Consider the following 10,587-nt stretch of genomic DNA (forward strand, 5'->3'; position numbering starts at 1 on the left):
TTAAGGAAGTTTGGGAGTCAAGGTGGAATGTTGTCATTTTAAATAGTGGTCAGTGTTGACTCTATTGAAGAGTTGACATATGGGAAAAGAGGAGTGCTGAGGGTATTACCCTTTAGATATCTGAGGAAAGAGGGAAGAGCCAGCAGATGTTCTAAGGTTTGACTGTGCTGGCATATTTAAGGACCAGCAAAGAAGCCAGCGTGATTGCAGCCAAATGGGTGACATGAAGTTGGTGGATATGACTAGAATCAGATCATACAAGGTCTTGTACTGGAGAAAGATGAGGCTTTCTGCTCCCATATAGATTTACAGTCTCAGAAATCCTATGCAGGGTTACTATGAGTAGGGATCAAATCTATTGCTCACCACCACCATCACCAGTCATTGAGAGGACTTTGGGAATAAGAAGCAAAACTACTTAGGGAGGAGTAACTAGTAAAGTAAACCAAAAGTGAGGTATTCTAAAAGTTAAATGTTGGAAATGCATCAAGGAGGACAGAGGAATTTATGATTTCAAATATTGTTAATAAGTCAAGTAAGAGAACTGATCATTGACAATTACAGTCTTGGTAGAGTGATAGAAACAAAAGCTAGATGGAAGTAGCTATAAAAGAGTATGGGAGAGTAATGAAAAAATTTAGAGATGGAAAGTAATTAGTGTCAGTGAATTATAAATATAAAAATGGCTGACATGGCAAAGATTTTGTTATATCTATTTTAGTAAAAATTAAAAAATATGTGTGAGGAGAATTGTAGAAAGTGAATGAATACAGACAACTCTTTCAAGGAGTTTTGCTGGAAAGAGGTTCAAAGAAACAAGAAAGTAGGTCTAAGAAAAAACCTAATTTGTTTTTGTTTTTAGGATGTGAGAAATAATGATTTAATATTCACCAAGAGAAACATAAAAAGACCTGCAATTCCCTTTTACCCAAGGGAAATGGTGGAAAAGATCCTCAAGCTTCTGCTTGCTCTTTCCACAGTGAAACAAGAGCAAAAGGGAAGACTGGAACTTATCTGTCAGTCCACTCGTTTCTCAGAGTCTCAGTGAGAGAAATCACTGATCCTTCTGTGGAAAGGAGTGAGTAAGAGATATAATAGTATATCAGTGGTGGCATTATTGGTCTAACTATGTAAAAGAGAATATGTAGTATATGGACAGAAGGGTTTTTTACAAAACTCAAGAGAAATAATGCAATTAGGTCTCAGACTGAACTGGGATCAAAGATGAGAAAGTCACTGGGAAACCAAGAAATAGACCCTCTTCTTCCCATGCCTTCGCCTCTTTCTGAACATATGCTCCATTTTCCTCTTTCTTTGTGGGTGGCATTCTCTGCTCCCAAGTTCACATAACAAAAAACATTGGTAGCCACAGTTTCTCAGTTTGCATGTCACAGATTCAACCACAGGGAGTGACAGATGCTATTGCAGTAGATTCCCTGCTCTCTTCAATTCTCATTCACTGGGAAGGGTCACCAATTTATCCAACTTAGATCAGGTCTCCCTTCTGGTCTAGTCAACTGTGGCCAGGGTAGTAAGGCTACATTGTATGAGATGTCTGCTTTGCAGTTCATCCTCCTCATCCTCATCTGGGGGTTCTAGGTGAAGTTAAGGAAGGAAAAAGTGAGCTGGAAAGATACTCCAAAGGGCCCTTCGTTGTCTTCAGTGACCAAGACCAGAACATAATAAGAAAATCTAAATCATGTAACATGCTTCTATTTTCCACTGTTGTCGCTAGGTGCTGTGGAGTCGACTTTGATTCATAGTGACCCCAAGGTGATAATGTAGAATTGACCTGTTGAATTTTCTTGACTGTTATATTTAAGGAAGCAGATTGCTAGATCTTTCTCTCACAGAGCCACTAGATGAGTTCAGATCACCAACCTCTGGGTTCCTAGCCAAGCACTTAACCATTTGTTCCAACAGGGAGGGCTCTTTTACTAGTGCGGCACTGTGGGTTAATGTGTCAGACTGCAAAGCCATTTGAACGCATGGTCGGCGGTTCAAGCTCACCAGATGCTCCTTGGAAACCCTATACAGGGTTGCTATGGGTCGGAACCAACTTGACGGCACTTCACAACAACAAGATGAGGATTTCTGCTCCTATAAAGATTTACAGCCTCAGAAACTCTATACAGGGTCGCCGTAAGTTGGAACCGACTCCACAGCACATAACCACCACCACCAACACCAGAGATGCCATTAAATAGTCTCTGAGAGGACTCCTAGAAAGAGATTTGGGGAATGTTAGCAAGAATAAGAAAGTTGAAATTTCCTTGCACGATTGGGCTAAAAATGTTTCTAGAAAAGATTTGGGCTATTTTAAGAACACAAGGATGTCATGGAAGAATGTCTGGTTCTCACACCCTCCAGGAATATTTGTCAAGAAAGAAAAAGGAATGTGGCAGGCAGACACTCTGAGTATTCCAGATGTTATTTGACATTGTTGTTGTTGTTGTGAAGTGCCGTCGAGTCAGTTCTGACCCATAGCGATTACATATTATTAAAACTGAAATTTAAATTTAAAACGTGACCTGTCAAACAATGAAACACCCTGTGGTATTTTGAGTCCCATTCATTTTGTCTTACTAGGTGTTGCTCTGGGTCTAACTACACTTTCATGACGTGAAATGCAAGTTTATCTTTGGAATAAACTTTAGACTAATGTTATTTAAAATAACTTTTGTAATCTTTGGCTTAGAAAGCAGATGTGATGTACTTTTCTCTGCCTCCTCTTCACCTCAGTCTTCTGGGATTTTCTTTCAAATGATGAGAAAATAGTAGTAACTACTAGATCAATGTTAAATTTTTCATATATATGATTTTCTTCATTCTTATGATAGCCCTGTGAGAAAGGTGTTTCTATTTTACAAATTTAAGGATAGAGTGTTAAAGATTTTAAGGAACTAGCCTAAGTTCATGGGGCTGATTAAAGGACAGAACACATACTGGAACTCAATGTTGCTTCACATCAAATTCTTCAGTGCTTTTGAAATAACCTCTAGGGATGACGATATCTGGGAATGTGAAAAGGAATGTTTACAATAATTATATCTGTGATGCTCTCACAAGGAGCTCTGATAGTGTAGTGGTTACGAATCAGGCTGCTAACCTCATGGTCAGCAGTTCAAAACTACCAGCTGTCTTTTGGGAGGAAGATAAGGCTTTCTGCTCCTATAAAGATTTACAGCCTTGGAAACCCTATACAGGATTGCTATGAGTCAGAACCAACTCCATGGCACTTAACAACCACCGCCACCATGACTGTCTCACAGACATGTTGTTAGTTATTAGTTGCGGTCCAGTTGACTTTGACTCATGGCCACATTACATATAACAGAACAAAACATTTCCTGACCCTTTGCCATCCTGATTGTAGTTGTGTTTGAATCTATAATTGCAGATATTGTGTGAGTCTATCTCATGGAGAGTTTCCCTGGCAGAGCCATTGGGCTAGGTTCTAACTGCAGATCTTTAAGTGAGCTGTGGAGTACTGGACCATTTGAACCATTGTGCTACCAAGGCTCCTTCAAAATAATAATTAATAGTAAATATTAGATGGATACTTACTACTTAGTATGGCTAACTCATTAAATTTTTAAAAATATTCCTGAGATAGGTACCACGTTCATTATCATTTTACAAAGCAGTTAACTGAGGTAGAAATGATCTAAGTAACTTACCCAAGGTTACACACAGCTAGATTTGAATCTGGTAATTTTACTTTCTGAGCTATTTAACAATATGATATATAACAGAAGAGATTAACTAAACATCTTCTAGAGCAGGTCATCTTTCTCTGCAGCAACCCCATTTGACCAGGTGCTACCTCTGGATTCTTTTTGGTTGTGGTTGTGGTTGTGTGCCCTTGGGTCAGTTCTGACTCATAGCAATCCTGTATAGAGTTTCCCAGGCTGCAAATCTTTATAGTAGCAGAAAGCCTCCTTTTTTCCTCACAAAACAGGTGCTAGCAGTTTAGCAGCCCAACTCAGAACCCACTACTCCACCGGGGCTCCTTCGAATCCTTTCTAGTGCTCCTGTATTTTGCTCTGGTTGACCCTTCTCACCTTTACTTTCAAACCCTATAGTATGAAGTGTGCAAAGTGAAAAATAACAGGACAAATTGTGGTAGAATAGAACTTTTCTAGACCCTGCTCTATTATTTTTCATTCTGGGAGATGAGTTTCAACTCTGATATACAGAACTCAAGTACTTCTCTTTCTTTACTGTAGTAGAACACTCTCTGTTGGTGCTAAATGTGGGCAGAAATGCCAAAGTGTGTGACTTGGTTATCTAGTGCTATAGTAGCGTATTGTTGTTATGTTCCGTGGAGTCAGTTCCGACTCATAACAACCTTGTACAGGGTTTCTGAGGCTGTAAATCTTTATGGGAGCAGAAAGCCTCATCTTTCTCCAGCGGAACAGCTGGTAGTTGCGATCTGATGACCTTGACGTTAGTAGCCCGATTCGTAGCCACTACGCTACCAGAGCTAGTGGTTATGAATCAGGCTGCAAACCTGAAAGTCAGCAGTTCGAAACTACAAGCTGTTTGGCGGAAGAAAGAGGCTTTCTGCTTCCGTAAAGATTTACAGCCTCGGAAACCCTGTACAGGGTCTCTATGAGTTGGAACCGACTCCATGGCATGTAACCATTGTAATAGAAAGGCCTCAGGTAGAGAATTTAACAAACAGAAATTTGTTAGAAGGCTTGAAGTTCCAAGTCATGGCATTCACTATAAGTGAAGGCATTCTCCTTCTGTTGGTTCTGAGGGAAAGTCCTTGTCTCTTCAGCTTCTGTTTCCTGGTTTCACAGAGATCTTAATGTGGCTCAAAACACACCTACACTAATCCTGCCTCATCAACATAGCCAAATGGGATTATAATCACAGGCATTGAGTTTAGGATTTACAATACATATTTTGGGTGGGGGACACACTTCAATAATTCATTAAAATGTGTACAAAGGACTCCTTTGCATACCATTTAGAATGACTGGTCATGAGAGTGTGGTAGTGGCTTCCCTGAGCTAGAATTCTCATGCTCATCTGGGAGTGGGAAGGAGTCAGGGACACATGATCTTATAGAAAGAGCAGTTCTTTGGCTAAATTTTGAACGGACCAGCCTCTTCAATGCTCATCACAAGGGTTATATTTAAATGGTCACTAATCAGAGGACAGTGTCCAGACAGAGATGAATGAGAAACCTTAACCTTTTCTGGAATGATGGTAGAGCCCTGTGCAACAAGGCCTGGTTCCAGAAGAACTGTTTTAGGAATATTGTTGTTGTTGTTGTTATGTACCGTGGAGTCAGTTCCGACTCATAGTGACCCTGTAACTGGGTTTCCGAGGCTGTAAATCTTTACAGGAGCAGAACGCCTCATTTTTCTCCTTCGGAGCAGCTGGTAGTTTCGAACTGCTGACCTTAAGGTTCACAGCCCGATTCATAACCACTACACTAATTGTGTGAAGTGGCATAGGAGACCCTTGGCTACTGAAAGTTAAGCATTTTGGCCTGAGGCTTGGACTTTGGTGACCCTTGAGTCACTCTTTCACCTTGTAGATTCAGCCCCAAGATAAGGAAGAGGAATGAGACCAGGTGATTGCAGGTATGAAGAGGCAGATTTAAATTAGAAGTTTTTCTAGAAAATTAGGATGGATTGTTTTTAAGCTGGTGTGTGATGAGCAATCCTCCATCAGAGAAGATAAATTCTAATCTTTGGTGTCACTTTCCAAAATGATCATTATAAAGACTTTGTTTATTTGTTCAAGTGTTCATCCACCAAACTCACATCACTTGGTGTCTAGTATATGGAGTCCTGGTGTGGCGCTGCAGGGTAACATACTGGACTTAAAGGTCACATTGAATCACAAGGTCAGTGGTTAAAACCCATTAGCTGTTCCTTAGAAACCCTGGGTTTCTATGAGTCAGAATCAATCTGACAGCACTCAGCAACAATATAAGGAATCCTGGTAGGAGTATCCACTGTAGGATAAAGCACTTGACTGCACAGTCAGTTTTCACCATAAGGTTGGCATTTCAAATTCATCAGCTGCTCCTTGGAAATCCTATACAGGGTCACTATGAGTGGGAAATGACTCAGAACCTAACAACAGCAACAACAATGTAAGGAACCCTGGTGGTTCTGCGGGCTAGGTGTTGGACTGTTAACTGCAAGGTCGGTGGTTCAAACCCACCAACCTGTCTGCTGGAGAAAGATGAGGCTGCTTGTTCCAGTAAAGATTTACAATCTTGTAAACCCTGTACAGCATCACTGTGAGTTGAAATAGACTTGATAGCAGTGGATTTGGTTTTGATTTAATACATGCAAGGAAGATCTTGAACAGTGCTCAGTTAACACACTCAGTTGCTAACCGAAAGTCCACTGAGAAAAAAGGCCCAGCTATCTACTGCTGAAAAATCACCTACTGAAAACCCTATGGAGCACCATTCTACTCTGACATACACGATATGGCCATGAATCAAAATAGACTCCAAGGTATCTGTTTATTAAAAAAAAAAAAAAAAAAAATTACATATGTCAGGAGGTATTGTGTTAGGTCCTAGTGATTTCAGTAACTTTACGTTTGGCAGGATGGTAGATATTAAATGAAGATGCAGTTAAATAAATGTATAAAATTGGTTGCAAAAATGACACCAAAGCAAACATATAAGAAACGAAAATAACTCTAATCTAGATTTGAGTCTCTTGGAAGACCTTTTCACTTTGGTTATAAATCTTGAATTCTTTTGGGGCTTTCACTCAGGGATGTTTATAAAATTAGGTCTGCAATGAGATTTTCTAAAAAAAAATCAAGGAGAAGGTGGAGAGGGAGAAAATTTCCTTCTATTCTGCATCTTCATGTATACCAGATATGTGTTGTTCATGGCTTATCCTCAGCTCTTACGCCCAGTGAGTTGGTTCCAACTCATAGTGACCCTGTATGGGGTTCCCAAGAATTGACTGGTAGGTTTGAACCACCAACCTTGCAGTTAGCCATCTAGTATTTATCCTACAGTACCACACTGGGATTAGATATCCAATTAATGTTGGTTAGATAAATGAATAATTCTTTAAAAATGACATTTCTCTGAGTCTTGGTTCTTGTATAAGTAGTTCAAAGTTAAGTTAGTAGTATGGGGGAGATCAAACTTTGGGAGATAGTTTTGACTCATAAATCCCAAAGCTGGGCTAAGACCTACAGAATATATGAATGCTCATGGACAACATCTGAGAAAATCATGAAGACAAAAGTCCATGGCCAGCTTCAAGGAAAAGGGATTGCCTTATTATTAAGCCCTAATATTCAGAACCAAGCTATAACAACTTGCCATTTCAACCTTAGTAGCACTGACCTGGAATTCTGGTGTGGTGTTGTAGGATAAGCACTGGACTGCAAGGTCAGTTTGAACTACAAGACTCACCATCTGCTCTTCAGAAAGCCTGTACAGGGTCATTACGAGTTGGAACCAACTCAATGACTCTAAACAATAATAACAAGAAGCACTGACAGAGACTATCACACCAGGATAGTTGGGATCTCTCCTCTCTCCCCTTCTGTGCTTTTCAGCACTGCTTTTGGAAATGAAAGGAAACCTCCTTCAGTTTTGGGAAGACCACTGTGTAAGATTTGGGCAGGAGAAGAGTGACAAAGAAAAGATACCAAAAGTTTGAAATGGAAGATTGAATGAAATACCTTTTCCCTTTTCCTTCCTTAATTCTAAACTTTTTGGAATTATAGACTGTTTATGAACACATGTTAAGACGACGTGTCCATGCTGAAGTCAATAAAATAATTGTGCAGGCTCTGAAACAGAATGAAAAGGAGAGCGGTAGTATAGAAATAGCTACTGCATGACATCACAATATTTGTGTAGTCTTAAATCTAAAAGTGGCTGCCTAGGGTTAGCTGTAGTGGGCAAAATTCTCTCCTCTTACAGTCTTCATTAACTGTGATCACTTGCTAGGGATATTGGAATTAGGTTAATTTTTATTCTTTACCTCAATGTAACCTTCTTTCAGTTAAATAAGAATAGCTCAAGTTCTATGTCACGCCACTTCTCTCCTTTATCATTAACTTTAAGAATGTTTGTGTGAAGCTAGACTCTCAAAATGGGCTATGCTCTCTGGCCTGTTTGTTGTCCCAAACACACCTTACCTCTGGGTCTTTGCTTTTGCTGTAGCAACTTCTTATCAGAAACTCTATATAAGGTCTCTATGAGTTGGAACCAATTCGAGGCACTTAACAACAACAACTGCTTGGAATGCTTTCTCTGAGGTATTCATATGTATTCCTTTTTTACTTCAAATCTCTGATAATATTACCTTCCCTTGTTTTCCCCTTTATTTCCCTTCCTACTCACATATTTTCCCCTAGAGCATTAGTGATACCTGATATTAGTTGGGAACATACCATGGATGTACCTTTCTCTCTAGTTTACAGTATAGGCTCAAGAACTCAGAGTCTTGGCTTTGCTATTGTCACATTCCTAGCTTTTAGTTGCTGGCTGGCACAGAGTTGTCCTTGGTTTTTAAGTGCCGTCGAGTTGGCTCCAACCCTAGCATAGGGCTTCTCAGGCTCGAAATCTTTCTGAGAACAGAACGTCTCATCTTTCTCTTTCATGACACAGAGCAGATGTTCAATAAATACTCAGGTACACGTATAGAGACCAGGAGTGAGAGGGAGGGGAAAGTGAGTTATTGCTAAGGGAACACTGAGTTTCTCCCTTCAGTGATGGATAATTCTCATTGAATGAGGGTAACGGTTGCACAGCAAACCAATACAACTGATATTAGTAAGTGGTGCACTTGTGAAAAGTTGAATTGGCAAATGCTATGTGATAGATACGTTTATAACAACAGCAAAAATATACATTTACCAGATAAGCAAAACGTAGCTATCAGGGTGATTTAAAAAAAAAAAAAAAAAAGCCTTCCATGTGAGAACAAAAAGGAGCATTGAGACTAAGACTGGGCATATTTTTTATTTTTGTTTATATTTTATTTCCCAGTTATCAGACTTCCTCATGGATTTCCTTTATTCTCACAGTTCTAAAGCTCAAATTGTCTTGCTGAATTTCTTCATATACTCCAACCTCTAAAAGTTCTCCCCATTTTCACAATGCCAAAAGAACCGACATCACAATACATCTGGTGACCCACTTAAAACAGGCCACACTTAAAGCTATCCTGTGTTAAAAGAGACACTTTTAAATGGACCACCCTGTCTGTTACATTAGATTGCTCCTTTCTGCCAATAAGTTCAGAAGTGTTTTATAAATAAAAAGATGATGGTAGAGAGGAAGTTTCTCTCTTTTATTTCTTCTGATTCCCACAGAAAATTTTGCTTTGCAAATCTTCTGCTCCACTGTGCAGTGCCAAAGCGATTTTCCCACAAGTTCAGGGAGGATTATTTTGCTCTAGAATCTATCTGTTGCCTATTGTTGGTGCTAGAGAGCCAGGCCTCAAGGTTGGGGGGGAAATTAGAGCAGATTAGACTCCATTGAAACAATCTTTCTAGATTAAAGAACCAGATCCTTAAACTTTCTGGTTTCTGAAAGGTCTTCCTGAAAGGAACCTCAGATTCAAGAGAGAAAAGAGAACATAGGCAGATTTATAGTTGTCCCAACAATGCAATTGCTGGATCTCTCCTGACAGGGGTTCTGTTGTGCTTTGAAGGATAATATGAAAATTCAAGCTCAGATTGAGCATCTGTAATATGAAAATGAAAACTCCACCCCAAACCTTCACCCACATCCGAAGCCAAGGCCTTTTCGATGTCCAGGAAGGACCTGTTTACTTTGTATGGAAAATCATTTTCTTTTTATGAGCAAGCTCCAGGCCTTCCTGATGATCTGAAAGGCAGCTGCCTCTCTGAGGGCAGTTTTGGGGCATTCTTGGCACAAACAGAGGCAGAAAGACTGAGAGTCTGATTTTGCAAACTTTTCTGCCTGGTTTTAAAGGTCAAAGAAGACAAGTGTTTCTGATAAATTCAGTAATACCTTTGAATTTCAACTGCCTCATTGTCCTGAGCTGACCTGGAGAGATTAAAAAGCAAATTGAACCAAACTAAAACAAAACAAAAAATACAAATAAAAACAGCAACCAACACAGCATGGACATTTCCCTTTCTTGGAAATACATTTGACTCAGAAGAAGGTGGTTCTCCTGTTCCTATTATCACCAAGAAACCACACATAAGACATTATCACTGCACATATGGTGGGAGAGGGGCTAGTTAGCAGTCTATAGGAATGTTCATAGCTACAAAAAAAGACGTACTGCTTCAGAGTTGATTTTGACTCACAACAACCCTATAGGAGAAAGCAGAACTGCCCATAGGGTTTCCAAGGCTGTAAGTCTATTGGAAGCCAACTACCACTTTTTTTTACCCACAGAGCAGCTGGTGGGTTCTAACTGCCACCTTGTGATTAGCAGTTGGGTATTTAATTACTGCTCTATCAGTGTTCCTAAGATATTCACAATTCCATTTTTTTCTCACTTTCATCATGCTCACTGTTTCCCTCTTGCCATAGTTCACCTCTAACAAGCAAGCTATCCGCATCTTACCAAATCCGACCAAGAGACTTCCTCC

Source organism: Chrysochloris asiatica, unplaced genomic scaffold, assembly GCF_000296735.1.
Source record: "Chrysochloris asiatica unplaced genomic scaffold, ChrAsi1.0 scaffold00207, whole genome shotgun sequence".
NCBI classification, from domain to species: domain Eukaryota; kingdom Metazoa; phylum Chordata; class Mammalia; order Afrosoricida; family Chrysochloridae; genus Chrysochloris; species Chrysochloris asiatica.